A 19,225-nucleotide genomic window follows, 5' to 3' on the forward strand; every position below is an offset into this window, starting at 1 on the left:
GGAAAGTCTCACCTTGTCTGTGGTATTCCGAGTAGGATCTTGGGAATCCGGAAAGTCTAACCTTGTCTGTGGTATTCCGCGTAGGATTCCGGTAATGAATGACTGTGACGTGCTTCAAACTTGTAACCTGCTGGGCGTTAGTGACAGACGCAAAAGAGGGATTCTATTCCAGTAGGAGCGGGAACCAACCGGTGATTAGCCGTACTGTGACAGGGTGCGTGCATTAGTTTTCACTGCGAGGATGGGATGTAGCCATCAGCCATGGGTGATGCCTCCAGACGATTAGCCGTGCGACTGACACCCGCATAGGATTATTTTCCCGAGAGGATGAAAGTAGCCACAGTTGATGGTGAACCCCTATACAAAGCTTGCCATGGAAAGGAGTAAGAAGGACTGAGTAGAAGCAGTAGGAGAGCAGGCGTCCTTGAGCTCTACAGCATCTCCATCCGCTTATCTGAAATTCCCACTAATGAATCTGCATAAGTATTCTATCCCTTTTATTATTGCTTTTTATTTATTATTTATTCCAATAATCACAATTCCCCTTTTTTCTGCCTAACTGAGATTTGCAAGGTGACCATAGCTTGCTTCATACCAACAATCTCTGTGGATTCGACCCTTACTCACGTAAGGTTTATTACTTGGACGACCCAGTACACTTGCTGGTTAGTTGAACGGAGTTGTGTCCACTCGTGCCAATTTCTAAAATCCAATTACAATGAATATGATCACAATTTCGTCCACCAATTACTTAAACATGAACTGATTTTGGTTTGTTTACTAAACTGGATTTTGTTGTTTGTTGGATAATTGTGAATAATTTTGAATAATTTTGGATGTTGTTTGTTGTGAACTTGAGAGTTGAGATTATTGGGTTGGATTGTTGGTAATGTTTATGTATGGATGAAAGTATCAATCAAGAACCACCTATGAATAATAATGCTGAAACTAATTCTGCTTCGAATGAATGTTCTCTTCCTCCCACGACTAACGAAAGTCAGTCACAAACTTCTAATGTTCAGGGAAAAACTGATCCTGCTTGGAGATATGTTGCTTTACAAAATATAAATGGAAAACCGCATTACCAATGCTTATTTTGTCTGAGTACTTTTTGGGGCGGGGGATTTAATAGAATGAAAAAGCATTTGGCGAAGATAGGTGGAGACATTAAGAAGTATTTTTTGACTTTTGATTTTTAAATTTGTATTTGAATGAGATTATAACATTTTGGTTTATGTAGTACTTTTAATTTGAATGATATTTTAAAGTTTAGATTATACTATAATTATATTTTCATGTGCTTATTTATATTTTATTTATTATTTTATTATAAAACGGTTTTTTCGGTTGAACCACAGTCAAACCGGTTGAACCTATGAACCAGTGAACCAGTAGCTAGAGCGGTTTGATGACCGGTTCGGTTTTCAGAACCTTGGTTAATATAAAAAGGTCCCTCCCGAAAATGCCAAAAGCAATCCTAGAACTTTGAAACTCAGATTTAAACTTAAGATCCAACTAAACCAGAAATTAGGTAAAACTTTCTAAGGTATTCAAGTTCTAATCTAACTTCAACCTAATATTTCACTTTCTTTCCAGCCCTCCGAAGACCGGTGGAACTACCCTCAGCGTCACCTCTACCAGTATGAGGGATCTTTCAGTTGCAAACACATACGAATAGACAAGGAAATGACAAGTATGGATAATAGATACAGCAAGTAGAATAAGTAGCAGATAAGCCGAGATAAAGCAGTTAAGCAAACTAAAACAATGCATACTCAAACAAAACATATAATAAACATGATGTATGCCTGTCCTACTGGTTGTGAGCTCATGTGTCGGTTACTTTGCCAGAACCCAACAAACCTGGTAACTAACCCGGATATCGTCTCTCTGACATGTCTCCACACTCTTAGGATATAGTGCCTGTCACACTCTTGGGATATAGTACCCGCCACACTCATGCGATATAGTGTCCGTAGCATTTTCCGGGATAAAATGTTTGCATACTCTTAGAATCATAGTTATTAAATCCGTACTGGATTAGCCGGTTTGACCGAAAAATCGGTGAACCGAATCTTAAACTAGTCCGAGTTACTCTTCAAACCGTTTCTGCAATTGACCTACAAAAACCCGATTTGACTCACTTTAAACCGGTCAACTCAATTTGAACCAGACATATTTGACCCGGCGGGTCAATGTCCTATGCACCTCCATGATACACAAGTGGTGCCATATATCACAGTAAGAGACACCTTTTTAAATTAAATGGTCAATTCAAAAATTTACACAAGTGTGGCTCGAGTTTGGGGCCTTTGGGACAAGGGAGTGTTAGTCTTCCACTAGGACAAAATATTATTAGAGTAAATAATTATATATATTATAAAAGCAATGTAATGCACTTATTAAGTTATCATACTATAGACTAATAATTATATATATTATGCTAAAAGTAATTATATTTAAATTAAAGCAATACAATTTAAATAATATAAAATACTATTTTATTCTTCCATAATAATATTGTATTTGTTTATTTTATAGTTTAATTTTGATATACTAACAATATAAAATATTTTACATAATTATTAATCACCTCTATTCTTTTGAATAACCATTCATGCGGTTAATATAAAAATTAATTATTTTTGCTGACGTAACATTAAATAATTAAATATAATGCATCAAAATTTTAATTTTATTATAATTATATATATTTATTTAATTATTAACGGGTCAAACTGTTCGACCAGTAACCCACCGGATGAATGATAAGCGGATAATTTATACGCTTTTTGGCATTATTTTTAGATAGTTTTTAGTATGATTTAGTTAGTTTTTAGTATATTTTTATTAGTTTTTAAGCAAAATTCACATTTCTGGACTTCACTATGAGTTTGTGTGTTTTTCTGTGATTTCAGGTATTTTCTGGCTGAAATTGAGGGACCTAAGCAAAAATCTGATTCAGAGGCTGAAGAAGGACTGTTGATGCTGTTTGATTTTGACCTCCCTGCACTCAAAATAAAATTTTTGGAGCTACAGGTATCCAAATGGCACGCTCCCAATTGCGTTGGAAGTAGACATCCAGGACTTTTCAGTAATATATAATAGTCCATACTTTGCTCAAGTTTAGATGATGCAAATTGGCGTTCAACGCCAGCTTTCTGCCCTATTCTGGCGTCAAACGCCAGAAACAAGTTACAAACCAGAGTTAAATGCCAATAACAGGTTACAAACTGGCGTTTAACTCCAAGAATAGCCTATGCACGTGAAAGCTTTAATGCTCAACCCTAGCACACACCAAGTGGGCCCCAGAAGTGGATTTCTACACTATCTATCTTAGTTTACTCATTTTTTGTAAACCTAGGTTACTAGTTAAGTATAAAAACTACTTTTAGAGTTTTATTTTGTACCTCATGACATTTTTACATCTGAAATTGTACTTTTGACGGCATGAGTCTCTAAACCCCATGGTTGGGGGTGAGGAGCTCTACAGCGTCTCGATGAATTAATGCAAGTATTTCTGTTTTCTATTCAATCTCGCTTGTTTCTATTCTAAAATGTTCATTTGCACTTCAATATGATGAATGTGATGATCCGTGACTCTTATCACCATTCTCAACCTATGAACACGTGCCTGACAACCACTTCCGTTCTACCTTAGATTGAATGGATGTCTCTTGGGTTCCTGGCTCACGAGTTTGACTGCCTCTCCTGACAACAGAGCATTCAAATCTGTAAGATCAGAGTCTTCGTGGTATAAGCTAGAATCAATTGGCAGTATTTCTGAGATCCGAAAAGTCTAAACCTTATCTGTGGTATTCCGAGTAGGATCCGGGAAGGGATGACTTTGACGAGCTTCAAACTCATGAATGCTGGGCATGGTGACAGACGCAAAAGGATCAATGGATCCTATTCCAACATTAGTGAGAACCAACAGATGATTAACCATGTACATGGACCCTTTTCACTGAGAAGATGGCTGGTAGCCATTGACAGCGGTGATCTACCAACATACAGCTTGCCATGGAAGGAGACCTGCGTGCGTGAAGAAGAAACAGTAGGAAAGCAGAAATTCAAAGGACAAAGCATCTCCAAAACTCCAACCCATTCTCCATTATTATGTAACAAATATTCATTTCATGCTCTTTCACTTTTTACAATTAAAACTAAACAACCCTATTGATATCCTGACTAAGAATAATAAGATAACCATAGCTTGCTTCAAGCCGGCAATCTCCGTGGGATCGACCCTTACTCACGTAGGGTATTACTTGGACGACCCAGTGCACTTGCTGGTTAGTTGTGTGGAATTACATAGTGTGAGTGTAATTTTCATGCACCAAGTTTTTGGCGCCGTTGCCGGAGATTGTTCGAGTTTGAACAACTGACGGTTTATCTTGTTACTTAGATTAGGAAAAATTTGTCTTTTTAGTTTAGAGTCACTAGGATTGCATCTTTTATTATTCCTTTTAAAAATCTTTCAAAAATATTATTTTTCTTCATTAGTTTTTAATTTTTCTTTGAGTCTTTTGTTTGAGTTTAGTTTCATATCTTAAGTTTGGTGTCAATTGCATGTTTTTATTTTCCTTTAAATTTTTGAATTTGTGTTCATTGTTCTTGCTTGATCTTCAAGTTGTTCTTGCTATTTTTCTTGTTTGATCTTTAGTCTGTCTTGTTTTGTGTCTTTTCTTGTTTTTCTTGTGCATTTTCAAATTTTCAATTTTCAATACCTTTTTAAAACACGTTAAATTTATAGCTTAGTTGGCTAGAGCGTTGTGCTTGTGTTCTTGGTAATTGGGTATCTTCCTTTTAAAACTTTTTCAAAAATAATTTTTTTTGATTAAATCTTGTGCTAAATTTTAAGTTTGGTGTTCTCTTGTTAAATTTTCTTTAGTTTTCAAAAATTTTACTTTAGTTTTCTAAAAATTTTAAGTTTGGTGTTCTTTCTTTTTGTTCTTGTTGTTCTTGTGAGTCTTCAAAGTGTTCTTGAGTCTTCTTTGTGCTTTGATCTTAAAATTTTTAAGTTTGGTGTGCCTTGGTATTTTCCCTCCAAACTTTTCGAAAACAAAGAGCATTGGATCTAAAAATTTTAAGTCTTGTGTCTTTTGTGTATTTTTCTCTTTCATAATAAAATTCAAAAATAAAAAAATATCTTTTCCTTTAATTGCTCATAATTTTCGAATCCCTTGGGTTGAATTGGTCAAAATTTTTCAATTCATATCCTTTTAAGATTTTTTAAAATTATATCTTTTTCAAAAATATCCTAACCACTTTCTCTCTCCTTACTTTTTCGAAAATCCTTATAAAATATTTTCAAATCTTTTTTTATTTTATTTTATTTTATTTTATTTTATTTTTTTCGAAAAAAATTTGAATAAATATAATAAAATAAATCTACATCATCTCCCTTTCTCCATCATGGACCTAAATGGAAATGAACAGTCCAGAAGGACTCTGGGGTCATATGCTAACCCCACTATTGCTTCATATGGGAGTAGTATCTGTATACCTTCCATCGGAGTCAGTAGTTTCGAGTTGAATCCTCAGCTCATTATCATGGTGCAGCAAAATTACCAGTATTTCGGTCTTCCACAGGAAGAACCTACTGAGTTTCTAGCACAGTTCTTACAAATTGCTGATACAGTACATGATAAGGAAGTAGATCAGGATGTCTATAGATTATTACTATTTCCATTTGCTGTAAAAGACCAAGCTAAGATGTGGTTAAATAACCAACCTAAAGCTAGCATAAGAACATGGAAACAGTTGTCAGACAAATTCCTGAATCAATATTTCCCTCCTAAGAGGATGACACAGCTAAGGCTGGACATCCAAGGCTTTAAACAAGAGGATAATGAATCCCTTTACAACGCCTGGGAGAGGGACAGAGAGATGCTAAGAAAATGCCCCTCTGAAATATTTTCAGAATGGGTGCAGTTAGACATCTTCTACTACGGGCTTATAGCAAAAGCTCAAATATCTCTAGACCACGCAGCTGGTGGATCTTTACACATGAGAAAAATAATTGAAGAGGCTCAAGAGCTCATTGATATAGTTGCTAGAAATTATCATCTGTACTTAAGTAGTAAGTCCTCCATAAAAGAAGAGGCTAAGGCAGTGTCCACTGAACTTAGTCCTCTAGAACAAGTTACTGAAATCAATCAGCATTTATGTTATCTGATAGAGCAGTTGGTAGAATTTAAAGAGATGTTAGAAGACTCTAAGGATGTTAATAGGAATATGGAAGCACAACTTGACCAGACAAGACAGCAGTTATCAAAACAGATAACAGAAGAGTGCCAAGCAGTTCAATTAAGGAGTGGAAAAACATTGAATACCTCTGCTCAAAGCAGCAAAAAGCCAAGAAAAGAACAAATAATAGAGGATGAGCAGACTGCTACCCAAAATCCCTCTAAGGACAGTAAGAGCCCAGAGAGGAATGATTCTGGCGTTGAAACACCAAAAAAGGGAGAAAAACTAGCGTTAAACGCCCAGTAGACGCCCAGTTCTGGCGTTCAAATGCCAGAAAAGGGAGAAAAAGTGGTGCTAAATGCCCAACCCATGTTCAGTTCTGGTATTCAAACGCCAGAAAAAGGAGGGAATCTGGCGTTAAACGCCAATCCAGCCCCCAATCCTGGCGTTCAAACGCCTATGAGGGGTCAGACACTTGCAAGTACTAATAATAACTCCCTCAAGAAGGCTTCTCAACCTACCTCTGTAGGAAATGAACCTACAGCAACCAAGGTTGAAGAATACAAAGCCAAAATACCTTATCCTCAGAAACTACGCCAAGCGGAACAGGATAAACAATTTGCCCACTTTGTAGACTATCTCAGGACTCTTGAAATTAAGATTCTGTTTGCAGAGGCACTTGAACAAATACCCTTTTATGCTAAGTTCATGAAAGAGATCTTAAGTCATAAGAAGGATTGGAGAGAAACTGAAAAAGTTTTTCTCACTGAAGAATGTAGTACAATAATTTTAAAGAGCTTACCAGAGAAGCTTAAAGATCCTAGCAGCTTTATGATACCATGCACATTAGAGGGTACCTGTACCAAGACAGCTTTATGTGATCTTGGGGCAAGTATCAACCTAATCCCTGCATCCACTATCAGAAAGCTTGGCTTGACTGAAGAGGTCAAACCAACTAGGATATGTCTTTAACTTGCTCATGGCTCTATTAAATACCCATCAGGCGTGATTGAAGACATGATTGTCACAGTTGGGCCATTCACCTTTCCCACTGACTTTGTAGTGCTGGAAATAGAGGAGCACAAGAGTGCAACTCTCATTCTAGGAAGACCTTTCCTAGCAACTGGATAAACCCTCATTGACGTCCAAAAAGGGGAAGTAACCCAGAGAGTCAATGAGGATGAGTTTAGGATGAATGCTATTGAAGCAATGAAGCACCTAGACACATCCAAAGACTGCATGCATGTTGATATTATTGACTCCCTGATACAAGAGATCAGTATGGCTGAGAGTCTCGAATCAGAGCTAGAGGATATTTTTAAAGATGTTCAGCCTGATATGGAGAAACTAGAGGAAATAAAAGAACCTCTGAAAATTCCTCAGGAAGAGGAAAAACCTCCTAAATTTGAGCTCAAACCACGACCACCATCCCTAAAATATGCTTTTCTGGGAGAAGGTGAAACTTTTCCTGTAATCATAAGCTCTGCCTTAGAGCCACAAGAAAAGAAAGCATTAATTCAGGTGCTAAGGACACACAAGACAGCTCTTGGGTGGTCCATTGGTGATCTCAAGGGCATTAGCCCAGCCAGATGCATGCACAAGATCCTACTAGAGGATAATGCCAAACCAGTGGTTCAACCACAAAGGCGGTTGAATCTAGCCATGAAGGAGGTGGTGCAGAAAGAGGTCACTAAATTACTAGAGGCTAGGATTATTTATCCCATTTCTGATAGCCCCTGGGTGAGCCCTGTCCAAGTTGTACCCAAAAAGGGAGGCATGACAGTGGTTCATAATGAAAAAAATGAACTGGTTCCTACAAGAACAGTTACAAGGTGGCATATGTGTATTGACTACAGAAGACTCAATACAGCCACCAGAAAGGATCATTTTTCTTTACCCTTCATAGACCAAATGCTAGAAAGGCTAGCAGGTCATGACTATTATTGCTTTCTAGATGGCTACTCAGGCTACAACTAGGTTGCAGTAGATCCTCAGGATCAAGAGAAAACGGCATTCACATGTCCATCTGGAGTATTTGCCTACAGAAGGATGCCATTTGGTCTGTGTAATGCACCAGCAACCTTTCAGAGATGTATGCTCTTTATTTTCTCTGATATGGTGGAAAAATTTTTGGAAGTCTTCATGGATGACTTCTCAGTATTTGGAGATTCATTCAGCTCTTGTCTTGACCATCTAGCACTTGTTCTGAAAAGGTGCCAAGAGACCAACCTGGTTTTAAACTGGGAGAAATGTCACTTTATGGTGACTGAAGGAATTGTCCTTGGGCACAAAATTTCGAACAAAGGCATAGAGGTAGATCAAGCTAAGGTGGAGGTAATTGAAAAATTACCACCACCCACCAATGTTAAGGCAATCAGAAGTTTTCTGGGACATGCAGAATTCTACACGAGGTTTATAAAGGATTTTTCAAAAATCCCAAAACCTCTGAGTAACCTGCTAGCTGCTGATACACCATTTGTCTTTGACATAGAGTGTTTTCAGGCCTTTGAGACTCTGAAGGCTAAGCTGGTCACAATGCCTGTCATTTCTGTACCGGACAGGACATTACCATTTGAACTAATGTGTGATGCCAGTGACCATGCTATTGGTGCAGTATTGGGATAGAGGCATGACAAGCTTCTGCACGTCATTTACTACGTTAGCCGTGTTCTAAATGATGCGCAAAAAAATTACACAACCACAGAAAAGGAATTACTTGCAGTGGTTTATTCCATTGACAAGTTGATGATTGGATTTTTGACGGTTTAGAAATTCACTAATGAAATCTCGTTGTAAAGTATAGTTTCTAAACCAAGCAATAATCCTTTCATACAAAAGATTGTTTGTCACAAGTAACAAACCCCTAAATTTATAAACCGAAGTATTGAACCTCGGGTCGTTCTCCCTAGGAATTGTAATGAAGTGTTTTGTTATTGGTTGTGAGTTATTTTTGGGGTTTTAATAAGAAACATGAAAGATAAATGGCAAGAAAGTAAACTAAGGCCTAAAAAGGTCTTGGCAAGGGTTGGTGGTCAAGGATCTCTATCCTAATCACTAACCACAATATGAGAATTGGTAAGGATTAATCTCATTAAATCATCCTCTAACTAGTAGTAAAGGAAAGTCAAATGAGCTATATCAATCCTAGTCCATAAGTCCTAACTCTCCACTAATTCAATTAGTGAGAACTAGAGTCAATGGATCCCAATCATCAATTACTTGGACATTAGTAACTCAAGAGTTCCTAAGTTACCTTTCCAAGCCAAGAACATAAAACTCTACTCTAAAATCCAACCAAGCATTTCATCAAACACTTGGAAGGCATAAAAGGAAAGCATAGTAAATTGATAACAAGAATAGAATCTAACAACAATTATTGAAATGAATTAACAACAACAATCAAAAGAAACACATTTATTATGAATTACCTTGATTGAATTGAAAGAGAGTAGAAGAAACAAAAGTAGATCTACAACAAAACACAAGAACAACATAAAGGAAATTACAACAAAAGAATGGAAGAAGAATGAATGTAACAACAAGGAATTGAGAAGATAGAAGTAGAAGAAGATGAATTAGAATCTAGATCTAAGAACTAAACCTAATCCTAATCCTAATCCTAGAGAGAAGTGAGAGCTTCTCTCTCTAAAAACTACTTCTAAAACTAAACTATGACTAATGGTAACTAACATGTGTTTCCCTCTTCACTCCTTGGGTTAAATAGCATCAGAAATGAGATGGATTGGACCCACAAGGCTTTAGAATTCGCTGGCCACGTTTTGCTTTAAGTGAACCAGGTGGCAGCAATGGCGCGTGCGCATACTATGTGCGTACGCGTCACCATGCGCGGTTCAACCATAGCAAATCTTATATTGTTTTGAAGCCTCAGATGTTAGCTTTCCAACCCAACTAGAACCGCATCATTTGGACCTCTATAGCTCAAGTTATGGTCGTTTAAGTGTGAAGAGATCGGCTTGACAGCTTTCCAGTTCTTTCATTTCTTCATGAGTTCTCCAACTTTTCATGCTTTCTTTCTTCATTCCCTTGATCCAATCTTTGCCTCCTAAACCTTAAATTACTTAACAAACATATCAAGGCATCTAATGGAATCAAGGTGAATTAAATTTATTTATTTTAAGACCTAAAAAGCATGTTTTCACTCTTAAGCACAATTAAAGGAGAATATACAAAACCATGCTAATTCATTGGGTAAATGTGAGAAAAGGTCTACAAAATACTCTAAATTCAATACAAGATAAACCGTCAAATTGGGGTTTATCACAAGTTCAGATCCTATTTGGTAGGATTAAAAGTGATTGTGTACACTGACCATGCTGCTCTTAAATATCTACTTACAAAGCATGATTCAAAACCCAGGCTCATAAGATGGGTGTTGCTTCTGTAAGAGTTTGATATAGAAATAAGAGACAGAAAAGGGACAGAGAATCAAGTAGCAGATCATCTATCCCGAATAGAACTAGTAGAAGGGATGTCTCTACCCCTCACTGAGATCTCTGAAACCTTTCCGGATGAGCAACTCTTTGCCATTCAGGAGGTGCCATGGTTTGCAGACATCGCAAATTATAAAGCTGCAAGATTCATTCCCAAGAAGTACAGCAGGCAGCAAAAGAAAAAATTACTTTCTGATGCAAAGTACTACTTGTGGGATGAACCATATCTCTTTAAGAATAGGTGCGTGCTTAGAGAAAAGGTGCAGGAGATCCTATGGCATTGTCATTGATCAAAATATGGAGGACATTTCGGAGGTGAGCGAACAGCCACCAAAGTCCTCCAATGTGGCTTCCACTAGCCTACAATCTATAGAGACTCTTGAGAGTTTGTACGTAACTGTGACAGCTGCCAGTGAGCTGGTAATCTGCCTCATGGTTACGCCATGCCTCAACAAGGGATCTTAGAGATTGAGTTGTTTGATGTATGGGGTATTGCCTTCATGGGTCCTTTTCCACCATCATACTCAAACACTTACATTCTGGTAGCAATAGACTATGTATCTAAATGGGTGGAGGAAATTGCAAAACCCACTAACGATACTAAGACAGTACTGAAGTTCCTCCAGAAACATATCTTTAGCAGATTTGGTGTCCCTAGAGCACTGATCAGTGATGGAGGCACTCATTTCTGCAATAAACAGCTTTATACTGCCATGGTCCGATATGGAATTAGCCACAAGGTGGCAACTCCATATCATCTACAGACCAATGGGCAAGCTGAAGTCTCTAATAGAGAACTAAAAAGAATCCTGGAACGGACTGTAATTACCCATAGAAAGGATTGGGCAAAGAGCTTGGATGATGCTCTATGGGCATACAGAACAGCATTCAAGACTCCTATAGGAACCTCTCCATACCAGCTTGTGTATGGGAAGGCCTGTCACCTGCCCGTGGAACTAGAGCATAAAGCCTACTTGGCAACCAGATTCCTAAACCTTGATGCCAAATTAGCTGGAGAGAAAAGATTTCTTCAGCTGATTGAGCTAGAGGAATTCAGACTCAATGCTTTTGAAAATGCCAAAATTTACAAGGAGAAAGCAAAGAGATGGCATGATAAGAACCTGTCATCCAGAGTTTTTGAGCCAAGACAAAAGGTTCTGCTGTTTAACTCTAGGCTCAGGCTATTCCCTGAGAAACTAAAATCCCGGTGGAGAGGACTATATGTGATTACAAGTGTGTCACCATATGGATATGTAGAGCTTCAGGATATTGACTCTGACAAAAAGTTCATTGTTATTGGACAGAGAGTTAAGCATTATCTTGAAAGCAATGTCGAGCAAGAATGCTCAAAACTGAGACTAGAAACAAGCAGCAGTCTGGCGTTAAACACCACGATTGCACATTAAGGGCATTTTTGCATGCCTAAATGGAGCAGGGATGAGAAGTTCTTGACCCCTCAGGATCTGTGGACCCCACAAGATCCCCACCAATCTCAACTCATTCTCTCTCCCTCCATCTGCTCCATTCTCTTGTTCTTCCCCTTCTTTCTTTCTTCTTTTGCTTGGGGACGAGTAAACCTTTTAAGTTTGGTGTGGTAAAAATATTGCTTTTTGTTTTTCCATAACCATTTATGGCACCTAAGGCCAGAGAAACCTCTAGAAAGAGGAAAGGGAAGGCAAAAGCTTCCACCTCCGAGTCATGGGAGATGGAAAGATTCATCTCAAAGGTCCATCAAGACCACTTCTATGAAATTGTGGCCAAGAAAAAGGTGATCCCTATGCAATTCAACTGGAATTGTCATAGAGGAAGACATCCTCATTAAAGAGGACAAGCCCATCACTAAGAAAATGATGGAGCAAACAAGAGAGCCCACTCATGGACCTCAACAAGAGCATGAGGAATTCTCTCATCAAGAAATCCCTGAGATGCCTCAAGGGATACATTTTCCTCCACACAACTATTGGGAGCAACGAAGGATAGGAGCACCAAAATCACTAGGGATGGAGCAACAAAGGCAAGGAAGAGACATAGTGGAGCTCAAAAGCACCATTGGTTCTTCAAGAGGAAGACACCACCCTCACTAAGGTGGACTCATTCCTTAATCTCCTTGTCTATTTATTTTTCTGTTTTCGGTTTTGAGCTTTATGTTTGGCTATGTTTTGTGTCTTCACTACATGATCATTAGTGTCTAGTGTCTATGTCTTAAAGCTATGAATAATTCCATGAATCCTTCACCTCTCTTAAATGAAAAATGTGCTTAATTACAAAAGAACAATAAGTACTTGGATTTCAAATTTTATCTTGAAATTAGTTTAATTATTTTGATGTGGTGGCAATAATCTTTGTTTTCTGAATGAATACTTGAACAATGCATATTTTTTATAGTGAAATTTATGAATGTTAAAATTGTTGGCTCTTGAAAGAATGATGAACAAAGAGAAATGTTATTGGTAATCTGAAAAATCATGAAATTGATTCTTGAAGCAAGAAAAAGCAGTGAAAAAAAAGAAAAAAAAGTAGCGAAAAAAAAGAAAGAAAAAGAAAAAGCAAGCAGAAAAAGCCAATAGCCCTTTAAACCAAAAGGCAAGGGTAAAAAGGATCCAAGGCTTTGAGCATTAATGGATAGGAGGGCCCAAGGAAATAAAATCCAGGCCTAAGCGGCTAAACCAAGCTGTCCCTAACCATGTGCTTGTGGCATGCATGTCCATGTGAAAAGCTTGATTTTGAGTGGTTAAAGTCGTGATCCAAAGCAAAAAGAGTGTGCTTAAGAGCTCTGGACACCTCTAACTGGGGACTTTAGCAAAGCTGAGTCACAATCTGAAAAGGTTCACCCAGTTATGTGTCTGTGGCATTTATGTATCCGGTGGTAATACTGGAAAACAAAGTGCTTAGAGCCACAATCAAGACTCATAAAGTAGCTGTGTTCAAGAATCAACATACTTAACTAGGAGAATCAATAACACTATCTAAAATTATGAGTTCCTATAAATGCCAATCATTCTGAATTTCAAAGGATAAAGTGAGATGCCAAAACCGTTTAGAAGCAAAAAGCTACCAGCCCCGCTCATCTAATTGGGACTAAGTTTCATTGATATTGTGAGATTCACTGTATATTCTCTTCTTTTTATCCTATTTGATTTTCAGTTGCTTGGGGACAAGCAACAATTTAAGTTTGGTGTTGTGATGAGCGGATAATTTATACGCTTTTTGGCATTGTTTTTAGATAGTTGTTGGTATGATTTAGTTAGTTTTTAGTATATTTTTATTAGTTTTTAAGCAAAATTCATATTTCTGGACTTCACTATAAGTTTGTGTATTTTTCTGTGATTTCAGGTATTTTCTGGCTGAAATTGAGAGACCTGAGCAAAAATCTGATTCAGAGGCTGAAGAAGGACTGCTGATGCTGTTGGATTCTGACCTCCCTGCACTCGAAATGAAATTTTTGGAGCTACAGATATCCAAATGGTGCGCTCTTAATTGCGTTGGAAAATATACATCCAGGGCTTTCCAGAAATATATAATAGTCCATACTTGATGATGCAAACTGGCGTTCAACGCCGGCTTTCTGCCCTATTCTGGCATCAAACGCCAGAAACAAGTTACAAACCAGAGTTAAACGCCAATAACAGGTTACAAACTAGAGTTTAACTCCAAGAATAGCCTATGCATGTGAAAACTTCAATACTCAGCCCCAGCACCCACCAAGTGGGCCCCAGAGGTGGATTTCTGCACTATCTATCTTAGTTTACTCATTTTCTATAAACCTAGGTTACTAGTTGAGTATAAAAACTACTTTTAGAGATTTATTTTGTATCTCATGACATTTTTACATATTAAATTGTACCTTTGACGGTATGAGTCTCTAAACCCCATGGTTGGGGGTGAGGAGCTCTGCAGCGTCTCGATGAATTATGCAAGTATTTCTATTTTCTATTCAATCTCGCTTGTTTCTATTCTAAGATGTTCATTCACACTTCAATATGATGAATGTAATGATTCGTGACACTCATCACCATTCTCAACCTATGAACGCGTACCTGACAACCACTTCCGTTCTACCTTAGATTGAATGGATGTCTCTTGGGTTCCTAGCTCACAAGTTTGACTGCCTCTCCTGACAACAGAGCATTCAAATCTGTGAGATCAGAGTCTTCGTGGTATAAGCTAGAATCAATTGGCAGTATTTCTAAGATTTGGAAAGTCTAAACCTTATCTATGGTATTCCGAGTAGGATCCGGGAAGGGATGACTGTAACGAGCTTCAAACTCACGAATGCTGGGCATGGTGACAGACGCAAAAGGATCAATGGATCCTATTCCAACATTAGTGAGAACCAACAGATGATTAGCCATGTACATGGACTCTTTTCACTAAGAGGACAGCTGGTAGCCATTGACAACGGTGATCCACCAACATACAGCTTGTCATGGAAGGAGACCTGCGTGCGTGAAGAAGAAGAGAGTAGAAAAGCAGAAATTCAAAGGACAAAGCATCTCCAAAACTCCAGCCCATTCTCCATTACTGCGTAACAAATATTCATTTCATGCTCTTTCACTTTTTACAATTAAAACTAAAGAACCCTATTAATATCCTGACTAAGAATAATAAGATAACCATAGCTTGCTTCAAGCCGGCAATCTCCGTGGGATCGACCCTTACTCACATAAGGTATTACTTGGACGACCCAGTGCACTTGTTGGTTAGTTGTGTGGAATTACATAGTGTGAGTGTAATTTTTGTGCACCAATGAACCATTAATCCAGTGATCCAGTAACTTAGCTGGGTCGATTACCGGTTCGGTTTTGATAACTATGCTTGGGATATAGCGTCCGCCACGCTCTTAGGATATAGTCCCGCCACACTCATGGGATATAGTGCCTGACACACTTCCCAGGGTAAAGTGCTCCCACACTCTTGGGATATAGTGTCTGCCACACACTTGGAATATAGTGCCCGTCACACTCATGGGATGTAGTGCCTGGCGCACTTTAAAAATAGAGAGAAACTGATGCAACAAAAACCGAACAGAAAATACATTCACACTTCACATTCTTAATCATTGTCCTCATAATCACTTTCAATCATTCTTCTTTCTCATCCTTTACCCAGAGCAAGTGGACAACACCACTGCATCTTACCCGGTTCCTCAACTCTTACCTGGTCACATATGTCTCAATCATAATTTGTCATCATCATCTCAATCAAACTCATTCATCATCACCTCATGATATCATAACCACTCTCATTATGTCTCAATCATTAATATCAACGTCTCATCGAATCAGTCATTCACTTCTCAACTCTCCTTTGATACCAAAACTAGCTCCTTCAACATCCTTACCCCTAATCCGTAACCTAAAACATAGCTATCGGACCTTAAATAGAGTTTTCAGAAGTTTAGAAAATTAGAGGATTAGATTAGGATATAAAAATCCGCTTTTATCCAAAACAGGGGACTTGCGTATGCGAGATTATGTCCACGTACGTGAGATGGCAAAATAAAAGGAACTTCTCGCGTAGCGTGAACTGCACACATACGCGAGCGTTCGATTTAACAGGTTCATGTATGTGGGATCATGTCTGTGTATGCGAGATTTCAAGGCAGTGAGTAAATCTCTCGTCGCGTGTACATGCTCGAGTACGCGACCCCTCGTTTTTCCTCAAAAAACTGCTAAAACATAAAAATCAATTTTTTATACCTAACTTTCAACATTTATAACATGCTTTGCAAAACTTTGATTTTTACAAACTTTAAAACTGTTTTAAAGCTCTTGAAATTATCTTTAATTTGAAACAAATTTCATTCAAATCCAAATTTTGAGGCTTAAGTTATGGACTACCAAAGTTCGATAAAAATCTATTTTTTCCTAAAAGAGTTTAAAACTTCTAATTTCCAAATTCTCAATTTCAAACCAAAGTTCATACCCCAAAATAACACCAACTACATTCAAACTACATTCCTACACTTACTATCCCTTCCATAATATACAAACATCCCATTTTATAAATGTTATTCCAGATAAGTCATTATCAAAACAACACAATCATTATTCTGCAACATATCATCATCATCATAACTCATAATCATCTTAAGTCATCACCAACTTCAATAATAATCACATTTTCATAATAACTCAACACTTTCAAATTATATACATAGATCACACATACTCAATCAAACCAACCAATTCATTTAACAATTTCCAACAAAATCACTAATCCTCAATCATTCATATAATTCAACTTATCCTACGGTCAACCAGCCTAAGTTTTCACGTGACATTAGACATTAACTACGAGAAACCAAAATTATACCTTGGTCGATTCCTCTCTAAGCTCGAAACACCTCAATTATCTACCATTTCTCAACTTCCAAAGCTCCAACTCCTCACCAATTGAATTTATAGCTCTCAGCATTCAATTTCAAGCTTTCAATATCCATTAATTTAACTTCAAAACACCCAATTCAATCTAATACAATCCAAATTCACTATAATTAACATTGGGTTTGCTAATTAATGATTCATAGAGGGTTAAGTGGTTTCTTACCTTATCCGCTCAAAATTGGGATGACACCCAATAATTATCCACGACTAGAGTACTCTTAAACTATCAAAATCACAAAATCTCTCAAGATCAAAACTCCAAAATCATGAAATGAAGAGGGTAAGAAAAGGGCATGAAATCTCAAATTTCTTCCCAAATTGTTAGATAATTTTTGTAGAGAATTCTGAAACGAATGCATGGTCGCTGACAGCTCGTTGATAAACCACTATTTCATGGTTTATCTTGTGCTCAATTGAGTCGATTTTATCAACTCTTTACCCACTTATTCATACTATTTGCATGGTTTTACATCTGCCTTCCTAATTATGTGCTTTGATTGAAAACATGCTTCTTTGGCCTTAAGTTTCCTATGTTTAATCCTCTCTTATTACCATTAGATGCCCTGATATGTGTGTTAAGTGATTTCAGGGATTACAGGGCAGGAATGGTTTAGAGGATGGAAAGGAAGCATGCAAAAGTGGAAGGAATACAAGAAGTTGAAGGAACTGCAAAGCTGTCCAGCCTGACCTCTTCGCACTCAAACGATTATAACTTTTGCAATAGAGGACCAAATGACAAGGTTCTAGTTGTGTTGGAAAGCTAACGTCCGGGGATTCGATTTGATATATAATATGCCATAGTGGCCCTGACGCTAGGTGACGCGATCACGTGCTCCATGCGGCCGCATCGCAGTGACGAAAAACCAGCGTGGCAGATTTTTTCTCCAGCGATTTCTGGCTGTTTTCGACCCAGTTTTCGCCCCAGAAAACTCAGATTAGAGGCTATAAAGTAGAGGGATTGCATCCATTCAGATCATGCTTTCATAATTCATAATTTTAATTTTAGATGTAGTTTTTAGTGAGAGAGGTTCTCTCCTCTCTCTTAGGATTAGGATTTAGGACTTCTCTTAGTTTTAGGAGTGACTCTCAATCCCAGGTGATGACAAGTCATCATATACCTATTTTTCTATGCTTTTTCATACAAGAAATTGATGATTTGTGCTTAAATATTGAATGCTTTTGTACTTAAATGATATATTTTCTTGATATTTTAATTTTATAAATCTTGTAGAAAATAAGAAGAAAAAGAAGCAAAGAAGCACAAAAAAAGGAGAAAAAAAGAGCTTTGGGATACACTTTGAAGTTGGGTACACTTTGGAGCCTTAGGCCACGCTTTTAAAAGCGTGGCCCATGACCAAATCAAAGAAGGAAGCAGCCAGCACGCACACTGCCATGCTCTTGCCAAGGGCAGGGCAGAATCGTGATGCAAAGTGAGGTTGGAAGCAAGAATTTCGCTAAGGTAAAATCTGGGCGCTCACAGCATGACCATGCCTCCTTTAAAGGGCTATAACTTGAGCTACAGACGTCCAATTTATGTGCTTCCAGTTGCGTTGGAAAGCTGACATTCAGAGCTTTCCAACGATATATAGCAATCTATATTTGGCATACAATTCAGGCAGGAACGAAAGGCATCTTTAAGGGCCATGAGGAAGCAAGAAACTAGGCCTTACTTTGGTGCCAAGAAAGCCAAGGAAAAATGGGTAGCGTGTGCATCGGCCAAATCTCGAACACGGGACTTCAATTTAGAAACACTGCCCTGCCCTCCGCGAGGGCAGGGCAGCATTTTGTTGTGGCACGGCCAGCACCATTCTGGCACACCAAGGAACAATTCGGCAGCACCAGCAGCACGCACAGGCACCAAACTGGCGCACCAGAATTTTCTGCCCTGCCCTCCGCGAGGGCAGGGCAGCATCCTGCAGCACACACCAACGCACCACGCTTGCACCAAGGTCGCACGCATCAAATCCTGCCCTGCCCTCCACAAGGGCAGGGCAGCCTCCTGGGAGCAATATGGGCCAAAATTCAATTTAATAAAAATTCCATTTTAATTCAATTCCTCTCCAAATTGAATCAAGGCCAACCAAACCCATTTCTCCTCAAATCCAAAGCAAGCAAAGCCCACATCATCACTCAAAGGCACATGGATCAATTAAATTAGGATTTTTATTTTTGTAATTTGTTTTAATTTCATTTTCA

The sequence above is a fragment of the Arachis duranensis genome, chromosome 1 (genome assembly GCF_000817695.3).
Source record: "Arachis duranensis cultivar V14167 chromosome 1, aradu.V14167.gnm2.J7QH, whole genome shotgun sequence".
In the NCBI taxonomy this organism is placed as follows: Eukaryota; Viridiplantae; Streptophyta; class Magnoliopsida; order Fabales; family Fabaceae; genus Arachis; species Arachis duranensis.